This window comes from Octopus sinensis, linkage group LG7, assembly GCF_006345805.1.
Source record: "Octopus sinensis linkage group LG7, ASM634580v1, whole genome shotgun sequence".
Lineage (NCBI taxonomy): Eukaryota > Metazoa > Mollusca > Cephalopoda > Octopoda > Octopodidae > Octopus > Octopus sinensis.
Window position 1 is genome coordinate 96392422 of NC_043003.1, and position 13926 is coordinate 96406347.

Here is a 13926-nt window from a genome sequence, read left to right on the forward strand (position 1 = left end):
ATACATGTATATGTGTATATATATATATATATATATATATATATATATATATATATATAGATGTATATATATATATCTATATGATATATATGTGTGTGTTTGTATGTATATATGTGTGTGTGTTTATATATATGTATTATATATGTATATATGTATGTATATATATATATGTGTGTATATATATATATATTTATAAGTGTGTGTGTGTGTTTAAATGTATACATATATATATATATATATATATATATATATGTATGTGTATATATATATATATATATGTGTGTATGTGTGTGTATAAATATGTGTAGTGTACTGTTCATTTTCAGAGTTACTACTTTTTATATGCAGTCTCTTATTTGCAAAAAAAAAAAAAAAATTACTCTATGTTTCATAATCTTCAAATTATGGCTGAGCTGGGCCAGAACATCTTTTTTTCCTAGAATTAAATTAAATTGCTCCAAATAAGGGACTGTATTTAATATATTATAATATATTAAACGTACGTTTGTGTGTGTGATATGTATGTATGAAGGTTGTTTGTTGTTAACTTGGCTTTGGAACCACATAGTTTGGAATTCACATCAACTGCATGGGCAGTATTGGATGGTGTTCTCTAGTATAGCATCAGGTTGACCAATAAAACTTACGAGTGAAATTTGTTAGACAGAAACTGGAAGAAGCCCTTCATGTACATATATATATGTATATGAGAAATTATTATAAACACAAGATTATATCATTTGTTCCTACTTACATTTTGCCATTGTGGCTGTTTGGATTTGTGCAGTTGAATGTTTAACCATAATGGTAATTTCTACATTTGCTCCATATATCTTAACCAATAATACTACTAAGAACAGTAGTAGCCACCACCATTATATTAGAAGTAGACTGGATGATGATAATCTACATGGAGCTCTAAATCCAACAGTAGCAGTCATACATCTACTTCTGCTCACAAGATGTACTCTGTGTGTGTGCACTTGGCAAAATGTTATGCTCCTTATATTGATGTATGAATGTCAATAGTAAACACAGTGTCATTGTTCATACAAATTATAATTTTTTTTTATGCAATCTTGTATAAAAACATACCTGGGTTGTTCATTGTTCAGTAGATTAGGCTAAGGGAAATAGTACCTTCCTTGGAAACATGAGGTTGGTGGCAGAAAGAGCAGAAAAGCATCCAGCTATGACAAATCTTCTCCAATGAAGCCCAGTCTAATCATGCAAGCATTGAGAAGTAGACATTTAAACAACAGTAGTAGTGGTGGTGGTGGTAATGTATATGTGTGAGTGTATATATATATATATATATATATATATATATATATATATATACACATATATATATGCATATATATACATTTATACGTATATATATACATACATACATACATACATACATACATACATACATACATACATACATACACACACGTGTGTGTGAGTGTATATGTGTATATATGTATGTCTGCATGTGTGTCTTTAGTGATAGAAACAGGAGCAATAGAACTCAAAAATGTAAACTAGAACATATATATATATATTTTCTCATTTCTTAGCTGTGAAAGTACATTAGTGACTCAAAGGTCTACAGTTTTGTGTATGGCACTTAAAATTTGATAAGTGTCTTGCATGAACCTTTTGGCTCTAGAGTCACTTATGTAGTTTCATGGCTTATAAATGAATAAATAAATACATATATATATATAAATCAGATAAAACAGAATCCTAGGAAACTGGTGGTGTTCTGCATCAGCAAGACTTGTATTATTTGGAGAAAATGATTGAGTAATTGCCTTGGAAAGTGGAGTTTCCATCAATTTAGATAAAGTCTTTCACCAGGCGTTAAGATGATGGGGTGAAGGAAAGAGTTTTACATTACATCCTCAGTGTTTGAGCAATTGGCTGCAACTGATGAGGAACACAAAACAACATGACCATGCTTATATAATCAGAAAGCAGTAGGAATGAGAGTTCAGATAAGAGTGGTGGAAGGAAAGAGAAATGTAAAGAGGAAGAGAAGCTAGCCAAAATGAGGTGGAGGGAAAAATTAAGATGAAAGAGGAGCTGAAAGATAAAACAGAGTGGGTGAAGAAGCAGAAAGAGAAAATGTTCAGTGAAACCTGTCGGTGCTTTGGGTATGAGCTTCAATATTACACATTCTTTCTGTTTCTTTGAGTGTACACTAATATCATATGCTGATAAATGGATAATGGAAAGGGCTGTTTTTTTTTTTGAAGTGGGTGGCAAAGGGTTGGCTTGGTATTTGTAGTGGTAGTGTGCTTCAAATACATATCTGTATACAAGTTACATATATATGTAAATGTGTGTTTTTCCATAACTCCCATTCAAACTTAATAGTCAGGCCTGCATGACATATGCTCATGAACACAGAAATATGCGCTGTCTCAAAGATGAGACATATAATGTCATCTCAAACAGCCTGGAAGGAAATTTTATCTTGAGTTGAAGTCAATGTTCATGAGTGATGAAGCATAGACTAAAGAGGGAGAGAGTGTACACACACACACATGCATATATACAACCCTTGGCAAGATTAGATATTGAGAATATTATACATTGTTTTAGAATAGATGTGATTCTTTACAGATGGACACACTGTTCACTCTGTATATGCTTTTCAAATGTCAGCTACTTCACTGAGAGTAAATGGTGCTCTTTTCATGTTTCCATTTCTAGTACAGTCATTATGTAACTTACAAGTCTAAAGAAACCATTTAACTGAACGAGAGTATAGTAGAGAGGGGTGCAATTTTATGTTATATGTTGAGAGGTTAATGTAAGTTCCTTATTGTAGGAGTAATACATGTCTACCTTTCATCATAAGAAGACAAATGGGAGTTATTGAGGTAAAGTTGGAAGGACAGATAAAGTTGGAAAGATGGTAGTGACTTCAAGGTCATTAGAAGGTAAATAAAGGAGTAGGACCAGAAGCTCGAACAAGGTGGGCGAGTAGAGGTTGTAAGGTCGTGTGGAGAGTATTTCTTTATTCACCATAAGGTTGAGAAAAAGAGGGGACAAAACAAACGTTGGGGTCAGGGTATCAAATGAGATGAAACATATGAATAAACAATTAAAATATATGCAATTAAATGAGAATGAGTGAATAACAAAAAATGAAGCGGAGGACGCGGTTGACCCCACAAACCACATACTCACACTGAAGACTTTGCTTTCTCCTTTTTTACAGTCTCGATTAAACAGGTTCTTTCACTCGCAACATACTTGCTATTGACTTCCATCTTTTACGAAACACATTTTGCAACAGGCATTTCTTCTCCAGCCTTATTTTCCGTTTCAACAGATGTATAGTGATAGGTGGTCAGAAGTACTTAGGGGTGAGTCAGGAGAAAGTGGTTTAGGAGAGAGGGTGAGATAACTGGTAGCACAGAAAGGGAATGGAGAGATACACTGTTAAGAATGACGTATAGATACCAAAAGTAGTGGTGCCAAGGAGTGGAAGAAGTAGCAACACATAAAAGGATGATGAAATATGTAATTATTCTCACATTTAATGACAGCAAAAGACTACCACAATAGTTCAGAGAGTGATGGCAATACGAGTGATAGGCAGATGAGGGGCTAATGGGGAAAGCTTGACAGGAACAAATTGGATGAGGAAACCCAGTTATATATATATATATACATTATACTTCTAGAATCTCAGATTTATAGTGACGAGCAGCTCTTCTCAAGTACCACATATCACCAGTCATTCATGTATGTCACATTCACATACCAATGCATTCTTCTCTCTTGTACACTACACTTGATTCCTCTTATGCCCATTTTTTTCTCTTAACATATTTGTACTTCATTATTCATGCACACTGGTGTTGCACATCCGATGGAGTATGCTAGCTTCGTTTTTTTAAAACTGTTTTTTTCTAGACTCTTCAAGTCTAGAAGGCTTCAAAGCATTGAAGTTCATACTCAGACATCATACAATCTGTCTTTCACTCTGTAAGAGAAACCTTTTTGTTACCATCAGAGGTAATAGCTCTCTGAATTTTCTTTAATCTACTCTTACTATCACTACTATACTTTTAGAATATCTTGCTCCACTAAATCAAATTCAAATACAGAATTCAATAAGAAATAGTTTAGATGTGTTTTAGTTTTAATTTCTCAAAAACCAAAACTTAAAATATGTTGATTTTGTTACTCTTCAAAAATTAAATTATTAAAAAAACAAATTATTAATTGCATTAGCATTTCAGTGACATTTCAGAAGAGATGATAGTTTAGATCAGTGGTTCTCAAGCAGAATCTATGTAAGATTTCGTTGTTAAAATATGTGTAATACACATAATATTTAAACAATTTTTTATACAATTCTAATAATATTTAATAATAAAAATATAATAGAAGTTTTTACACATATGGCTGTGGGGTCCCTCTGACCAAGTAATATAGAAATGAAAAGGACCCATGGGTATAAAATGGTTGAGAACCACTGGTTGTCTAGATGAACAGAATGTGATTATGTACGTTATGCAACACTATTATGTTAATAATATTGTTTCATAGTGTCTGTTCTTATGTATTTCTTATTATGTTAAATGATGATGAAGATGATGATATTCTTATGTATTATACTATAAGTATTGTTATAGTATAATACATAAAAACATAATACACACACACACACGTGTGTGTGTGTATGTATATGTGTATGTGTGTGTATGTAAGTATGCATATGAATATATATAAGTATATGTGTGTATTTATGTATGCACACACACACACACATGAAATTCATGGAATGACTAGGGAACAGGAATTATATAATCAACTTCAATAGCTGTTTCTGCTACATTATATCATTCCTGTTCTCTTGCCTTTCCATTAATTTCATATTATATTCTGTACTTTTCTAACACTTTATTCTGAAGCATATGCATGTTGAATTCTAACAACAGGTTATTAGTATCACTGTCATCATCATTTAACATCTGGTTTCCATGCTGGCATGGGTTGGACCACTATATGTAAGTGAAATCATAATATATGTTCTTTGTCTTTCATTTTTTTTATAAATGCTCAGTGGAGTAAGTAAAGTAACTACAGCCAAAAAATGATCCTGGGTCACAAATTTGGTTTTGTTAGAACTAAACCACCTCTGCAATGGCACCCACTTTTTCTGATTCTGAAATCATATCAATAAAGACTCCAATATAATTGCAGTGACTGAGTGTTACATTGATTGACCTAACCATTTAAGATTTTGGTTCAAACAACAGTTTTGTTACTTTGTTTCATTTTGCACAGTTCAATAATCACTGTCCCCCTTCCCCTCCTTGTTGAAATTTTGACATTAGAAATGGAGTTAAACCAGCCATATCAGGCCAAAATATTCAACTTGTTTCATGTTCAAGTTGTCCAGATCTAGCCTATCACACCAGCACTGCAATATCATTCTAAAAATTAATAGTTACCTCATCAAAATCTCAAAGCTACAAGATAAAGCATGATTAATTCAAAGCTAAGTGAATAGATTTGGTTTACTTTCAACAGAATAATGTGAATATTAAAGGGTTAAAAAGACAAAAAAAAACTGCCCAGTATTTCCAAAAATCAAATGAAAAAACAATTGCAAAAGAAATGTTTTAAAATGTCATTTGTTATTGATGACTGAGTTTCTCATTTGAACATTTCAGGTGAATTTCATTGAGTAATGTTTCCCTTCACTAATTTCCTGTTGAGAATACATGATTATAAAAGACAAACTTTTAGACTAAACTTGCACAACATACAACTACACAACAGCTTATGATGTAAATTTAGCTGTAACATTCACTTCAAAAAGGGTAGTAAAAAAAAGGCCCATGACAGTTGAGTACCAGATAAAATGCCTTAAACTTTTTAGTTTTGTTTCTTTTGGTTCCAAATTCATATCTCACGGGGATTGAGTTTGTTTTTCATCCATCCAGAGTTACTAAACTAACCAACAGCAATATAATGGGAGCTATTCAATTGATTATGTTGCCTTCCTTTCTCAGATTGATGTCATGCCTGTCCGACAAATTAGTGATTATTTACAATAAATAGATAAACGTCATGGGTTACATGTCAAAAATATTAAAGTAAGAAGGAAGGTATTATATATGTGTGTGTGAATGCAGAATCAAGACTCAAAATTGAAAGCTTCCCATCTATCCCATTTTTATTATTCTTCATTAGAATTTTCAATAATTAAAAATATATATAATATTAATTTTTTTAAAATCATCTGTAACCTGCCATACTTTTTCTTAAAGCAGTATAACCTCTCTTATGCAAGTCAGTTTTAGATATTTGGTAATGAGCAAATAATGCATCCATTGGCCTGCATTGAGAGTAAAACACTTCATGGTTTTTACTAAGTAAATTAATTAAACCTTTCACTGATGAGAATCTGGGTAGATTAACAATTGTAATAATTTGCTTTGTGATTAGATGCTCTCGGTAACTTGTGTTTTGATCCCAAATAGTCATCAGAGAAAGGATGAGTCTATTAGTTAATAAGCAATAGTTTTCTATAGACTAGTATGATGGTGATTTGTTTTGTGAAGGAAACAGACAATGTATTTATTTTGGGTTCCACCATATATTGTGATAGGTTGTTCATTGGAAGAAGACTGTGTGACATTTATGCTAGTTTGTCTGTTGGTTAAATAATAGTTCTTAGATAATATATTATAGTGTAAACAACTAAAAAAAAAACATGCAATGATGTTAAAAAAAGACAAGTTCTCTTCTATAGAAAGTACTTTTTTTTTTACATAAAACATTAAATGTTTGTAGTTAGAGTCTAGATATGTGAAATGGCTTAAAGAACTTGTTAAATATAATGTAGATATGCATTAACATCTCCATTTGGGTTCAAAATCAATGTGGAAACATATACTGACATAATTCAACAAAAAAGAGCTTTAACATTTAAATCAGTCATATCTGGCCTAAATGTCCTACTTGTTTTATGTTCAAACCAGCCAGATCAAGCTTCTCACACCTACCCAGTAATGTCATTTTTAAAATAAACAATCATATCATCAAAATCTCAAACCTACAAGAATGCATGATTATTTCAAATGTGAATAAATAAGCATTACGTTTGACTAAGTAATCTGAATTCTGAAAGGTTAATTGAGAATTTCACCTATACACTCTATTCAGAAATATTTAACTGAGGAAATTTACAAATATTATGTTGTATATGAACTATACATTTTTTTTAATAATTAAATAATGTTTTGATACCATAAAACTGCACTTCACCCTTAACTTCCCTCTGTTTTTTCTTTCTTTGGTGAATATTTTAAGTTCATTGCTCAATTTTAGAAAAACTTAACTTTTCACCAACAGCTATTACATCAAAATATTACATTAAATTTTATAAATATGGAAGTATATATATATATGAATATGAAAGTATATATATATATTTTTTAAATATTTGTTTATTTCATTCAATCGTTTGATTATTAGAAGATTATTGTGAGATAATTAGGGCAGTAGATTAGCAAAAGTGATTAAGACATTAGTCTTTACTCTCTTTACAGCCTCAGTTAAAATTCTGCTTTTAGCCTGCTAGGTTTAACAACATAAACACTAGAAACATGCTGACTATATCCTCCATATATACACAAACTGACTCTCTGACTAGCCAACAGAAATTAAAATTAGTATCAATAATATCAAAATAAATAATCACTGAGAAACAAATATTGTCTTTTAAATTCTTTTTAAAGATAACTTTGGATTCTACTATTGGAGTAGCTTGAAACATATAAGCTAAAGTTATGGATTTCTTTTATATTATAAACTCTAGATAATGAATAAATATAATTTTATTATTATTAATATTCTCATTTAAAGTACTAATGTGATAATTTCATAATTAGCATCTAAATGCTAATAAAAGATGAACGTCTTTTTTTTTTATTGGTGAAACAAAAAAATTGAAGTGTGTCCACTGGTTTCATCTCTCACTTTACTGCAATCCACAGTAAAAAGAAGACATTGAGGATAATTGAAGATGTTATATTTTTATTCAAAATTTGTAAAGCTTTGTAATTCAACTAATAATACTAACAATTTTTAATGTCTTTTTTTTTTTTTTATTTAAAATATAATTAGAAATGAAAGTTTCAATAAAATGTGTTGTGAAAACCTATTGCTTTCTTTGATATTCTTTTCGTGAAATTAAACCTAACTTAATCCTTTAACATTTAAACCAGCCATATCCAATCCAAATATTTTACCTGTTCTATGTTCAAACTGACTGGGTCTGGTCTCTCACACCTACCCTAAAATAATATTCAAGAAGGTAAGTTATCACATTATCAAAATCTCAGTGAGATAATGCATGATTAATCCAAAACAATGTGAATAAAAAAACATTGCATTAGATATAGTAATCTGAATGCTAAAAGGTTAATCAACTGTGGTTAAGACTCATCATTTGGTAATAGATAATTGAACATTTCTTTACAGGCTGTTAACCCTCTGCCATAATTGGGATTACAGAGATGCACAGTCCCAGCTCAAATCACTTGCTAGGGAAGTGATTCGATCTGAGACTGTGCATTGAAGCTAAAACAACTGCAGTGTGGAAGACACATGTTATCCATTCAGAAACACACAAAGATTGTTAACATCACTTAAACATTTATTAGTTGCAATATGGTGTCAAAATTTTCATCACTTGAAACTGTGACTTTGTCACTGACACCATTACACAGCATAACAAGGATGTTCAAATAAATCAACAATGATTTTAAAAAATAAATAAAATCAGAAATGCAATATGAAATACCTCATGAGTTAGACAGTTTAAGCTAAAATTTTGCTTCTTAACTGGTATATTTTGGAGTTATTCTAAAAGAGCATCATGTAAACAGATAGCTGATATTGTTGTTATTGTGTTTGCAGCATCTCAGAGTTCAGCATTACAGGCCAATAAATCATTTGCAAGTGTTTTCTTGGCCCACAGAAAGTGTACTTCTCTCTGGGATTTTATACTTTATCTCACATACACAGTAACGTTTGGAACATTAAGATGATGCAACCAGTTAGTTGACTTAATACCTTCAACCAGCTGATTTCTGTTCCGAAAGACTTTTAGATAATTCATTAATAGCTGTGTTCATCTTAACTTTATCTTAAGACATGTCTTAAAATATATGATAAAACTTACAAGTCCTTTCATAAAGACAATAGTGAGTGTGTTAAGTGGAGATTTATCTCCTTCTCTAATTCAGTTGTTGATTATGCTAAAATTAGTTAAGGATGGTTCTGGTTGGTACGATGTGTTTATATCTCTCCTTATGATGGATGGGAATGCTACATACTAACATGTGGTTTACTGTACTATGTCGGTAACACCATATCTGCTCTTTTGTACAATCCTTTCTCCTTGTTATTTATTTCTCTCACTGGGTAGTAGCAACAAGAAATTTCCTCACCTCTTTGAATTAATCTGCTGTCTCTGTCGTCCTCTGAACACTTCCAACTATGATGGTTTCATAATCATCATTCCCACAGAGAAAACTTCCAATTATACTACATGTTGTGCATCCATCTCCACAATACACGTTTGACTAGACCTTCGTAACTTTCTCTTTTTACTACACGAGTCTCACTACTATGTTTGCATACATTGTCAAGTCTTTTCAGACTTTTGATCACTTTAAACCAATAAAGCCACTAACCCTTACACTGTCCCTTTCATAACCTTAAATACCTGTTTCTTTACTACCCACAAGGGCTAAACACAGAGAGGACAAACAAGGACAGACAAATGGATTAAGTCGATTACATCGACCCCAGTGCGTAACCAGTACTTAATTTATCGACCCCGAAAGGATGAAAGGCAAAGTTGACCTTGGTGGAATTTGAACTCAGAACATAATGGCAGACGAAATACAGCTACGCATTTTGCCCAGCGTGCTAACGTTTCTGCTATCTTATCGCCTTAAATACCATGCTTCAGATCCTCCCATTATCTTTGCCAAACTCTTTAACCATTTCCTATAGGGGATCATCTCAAGCTTTAAAAATAGACTACAATGTGTTCCATTCCCCAGATGACAACTTCACTAATCCTTTTAACTATCAACCAATCATGCTCATTCCAACATGTTTAAGGTGATAGAAGCAGCCATTAACAATTATCTTCTCCAACACCTTACGCCTCTCTTCTACATCACTGCCACAATGGTATTAGTCACATGCTCTTCTATGTCACTCACCTGTAGTCTTTTGTCCTTGTGAAGTTCATTGAAAACAATGTCACTGCACTTGATACCAAAATATTAACCTGTGTCTTTTACCGGCTGTCTCATTATAAAGATTTAGTCAAAAGTCATCTCTTACCCACAAATATCAAACATGATAGATTAATTCCCAAATTCTTGAAGTTGTCTTGCTTTTTCCTTCAAGGGTTGCTAATAATTGCTGCTGTTTGTTTTCTTTCTTTTACAAAGAGAGTAATTTCAAGGAATTAACAACATTGGTTTAATTTAATTATCTCCATTAGCTCATTTTATAGATTTTATTCTTTTTCATATTTTAGTCATGTGACTATGGCCATGCTGGGACACCACCTTGATAAATTTATTTCAACCATTTAAAATATTTCAAGTTTTCACCACATTATTTTCAAAAAATGTAGTTTGATATAGCTTTGCATGGTGATGACAAAAATGGCATTCATTTTTCCCCGCTAAAAATTAATAATAAAGACGTTACAAGTATTTAAAGTTATGGAATGATAACCAATAAAAAATTCCCATTGCTGACCTATCAGAAGTTTCAACTATTTATTGTCTTGGAGTTGAGCATACACAATGCATTTTACTTTTAATCTACATAATAAGCTCAACGTTTGTGTGTCTGTACATCTATAGGACGAAAAGGAATAGAAAATACATAAAAATAAAGTGTTCTCATGTAAACTTTTACGAGGAAGATGATGAGCTACATAAAATTTACCTTCTATTGTGATTAGGGGGCTTAAAGGGGGGCAAACACCCCCTGTGAAATTTCAAATACCTCTGATTTCAATGAAAATAACAACATAATGACTAGGTACTAAATAAAGACGATTTCCAAAATTTCACCATACAATATTATTTAACCACCCTTATTGGGTTTTATAACATGGGACAGAGCCCCTTTGAAAGTGCATATACATCCACATATATGTATACATATATATATATATATATATCTGATCATCATCATCATCATCGTTTAACATCCGCTTTCCATGCTACCATGGGTTGGACGATTTGACTGAGGACTGGCGAACCAGATGGCTGTACCAGGCTCCAATCTTAATCTGGCAGTGTTTCTACAGCTGGATGCCTTTCCAAACGCCAACCACTCCGTGAATGTAGTGGGTGCTTTTACTTGCCACCAGCACAAGGGCCAGTCAAGCAGTACTGGCAATGGCCACGCTCAAATGGTATTTTTTTATGTGCCACCTGCATAGGAGCCAATCCAGTGGCACTGGCAACGACCTCACTTGAAAGCTTTTCAGGTGCCACCGACACAAGTGCCAGTAAGGCGACGCTGGTAACAATCATGCTCAAATGGTGCTTTTTATGTGCCACCAGCATCAAAGCCAGTTAGCCGCTCTGGCAATGATCACGCTCAGATGGTGCTCTTAGCGCTCCACTAGCAAGGATGCCAGTTATCGAATTTGATTTCGATTTTGATTTCACTTGCCTCAACAGGTCTTCACAAGCAGAGTTTAGTGTCCAATGAAGGAAAGGTATGCATAAGTGGGCTGATTACACCCCTGGCATAGGCTGGCCGGGTCTTCTCAAGCACAGCATATTTCCAAAAGTCTCGGTCACTAGTCATTGCCTTGGTGAGGCCTAATGTTCAAAGGTCATGCTTCATCACTTCATCCCAGGTCTTCCTGGGTCTACCTCTTCTACAGGTTTCTTCAACTGCTAGGGTGTGACACTTTTTCACACAGCTGTCCTCATTCATTCGCAACACATGACCATACCAGCACAGTCGTCTCTCTTGCACACCACATCTGATGCTTCTTAAATTAAATTTTCTCTCAGGGTGCTTACACTCTGTCGTGTATACACTCTGTCGTGTATGCACACTGACATTACACATCCAGCAGAGCATACTGGCTTCATTCATTGCAAGCTTACGCATGTCCTCAGAAGTCATGTCCCATGTTTCACTGCCATGTAGCATGGCTTTTCGTACACATGCGTCATTCAGTCTACCTTTTACTCTGAGTGAGAAGCCCTTTGTCACCAGCAGAGGTAAGAGCTCTCTGAACTTTGCCCAGGTTGTTCTTATTCTAGCAGCTACACTTTCAACGCACCCTCAACCGCAAGGTAACGGAAGCTATCAACTACTTCTAGTTTTTCTCCCTGGAAAGTGGCGGAAGTTGTTTTCTCTCTCTCTCTCTCTCTCTCTCTCTATATATATATATATATATATATATATATATATACAAGTAATAAGTATCACAGTTTTATCACGCTAGGCCACTTGGTGTTTTAAATTGGTGTTATTAATTAATATTCAATTTTTTCCCCCTTATTGTGATTTTTTATATATATAGATATATATATGCATATATCATCATCATCATCATCATCATTTAACGTCCGCTTTCCATGCTAGCATGGGTTGGACGGTTCAACTGGGGTCTGGGGAGCCCGAAAGCTGCACCAGTCCAGTCAGATCTGGCAGTGTTTCTACAGCTGGATGCCCTTCCTAACGCCAACCACTCCGAGAGTGTAGTATATATATATATATATATATATATATTATATATATATATATATATATTATATATATATATATATATATATATATATATATATATATATAGATATATATATATATATATATATACTGTTGTATCTAGGGAGAGTCACTCTCTTCTGGCACCCTACAACTCAACACACTCACCAGTAAAACTTCCACCCATTTCCCTGCTATTCCTCCAAAACTCCTACTGTGTCCCACAACCCTTTCAATAGTTTTGAAAGTCAAAACTATTGTAAAGGTTGCAAGACACAACAAAAATTTTAGAAAATTAAAAAGAAACAAGTGGAAACTCCAGCGGTGAGTGTGTTAAATTATAAGGCACCAAAAGAGAATGACTCTCCCCAGACACAACAGTATATGCTTCAACACACAAACTCACATAAAGAATCTTGCAAACCAAATCTAAAGACGAAATATATTGGGTTGTCCAGAAAGTTCATGCCGATTTTTAAAGGAAAGAAAAAGGTCAATAAATACTTGCCATTACATTTTTAATCAACCAAATATGAACCATTTTGTAGCACAATACGTCTCCATCTTTCCTTTAACTTGAAAATACCCTCTTCCCAGAATTGAGGTGGTTTCATGGCAACAAATTCATCAAGGTATCTTTTTACTTCATCCAAGGAATTGAAATTTTTACCATTAAGACTATTCTGCAGAGACCTGAATAAGTGGAAATTCGAAGGAGCAATATCTGGTGAATATGGAGGGTGAAGCAATTTTTGTCTGGTTCCCAAAGCATCAAATGCCAAAAATGAACTTTCTTATATTCCATTTTAAAGGGTTACAGAATTAACACAGGTTATAGGAACATAAATCTTCCACGAAAAGATAGCTTAAACTGTGCTCTATATGGAGGTGTAGTCAAATCCTATTTTATGGACTCAACCATGTTTCTAAAATAAGTCGAAACGTAAGCTACTACTTTCCAGACAACCCAATATATATATATATATATATATATATATATATATACATATATACGAGGTGGGTGGGGTTGAAAAGTTCTTGGCTTTGAGTAAAAGAAAATATAGGTGGATCAGTTACTTAAGATTTTATTCAGCATATTCCATTCTCAGACTCGCATGCTTATTGCAGTGA

The 13926-nt window shown here is 33.2% G+C and overlaps 1 long non-coding RNA gene across 1 annotated transcript; it reads left to right on the top strand.

Moving 5' to 3' along the window:
- Window positions 1–222: 222 nt before the first annotated feature.
- Window positions 223–8018, top strand: LOC118764337. The gene is made up of 2 exons (XR_005000153.1): window positions 223–252; window positions 3656–8018. It is a non-coding gene; the product is annotated as an uncharacterized LOC118764337 (long non-coding RNA).
- Window positions 8019–13926: the final 5908 nt, after the last annotated feature.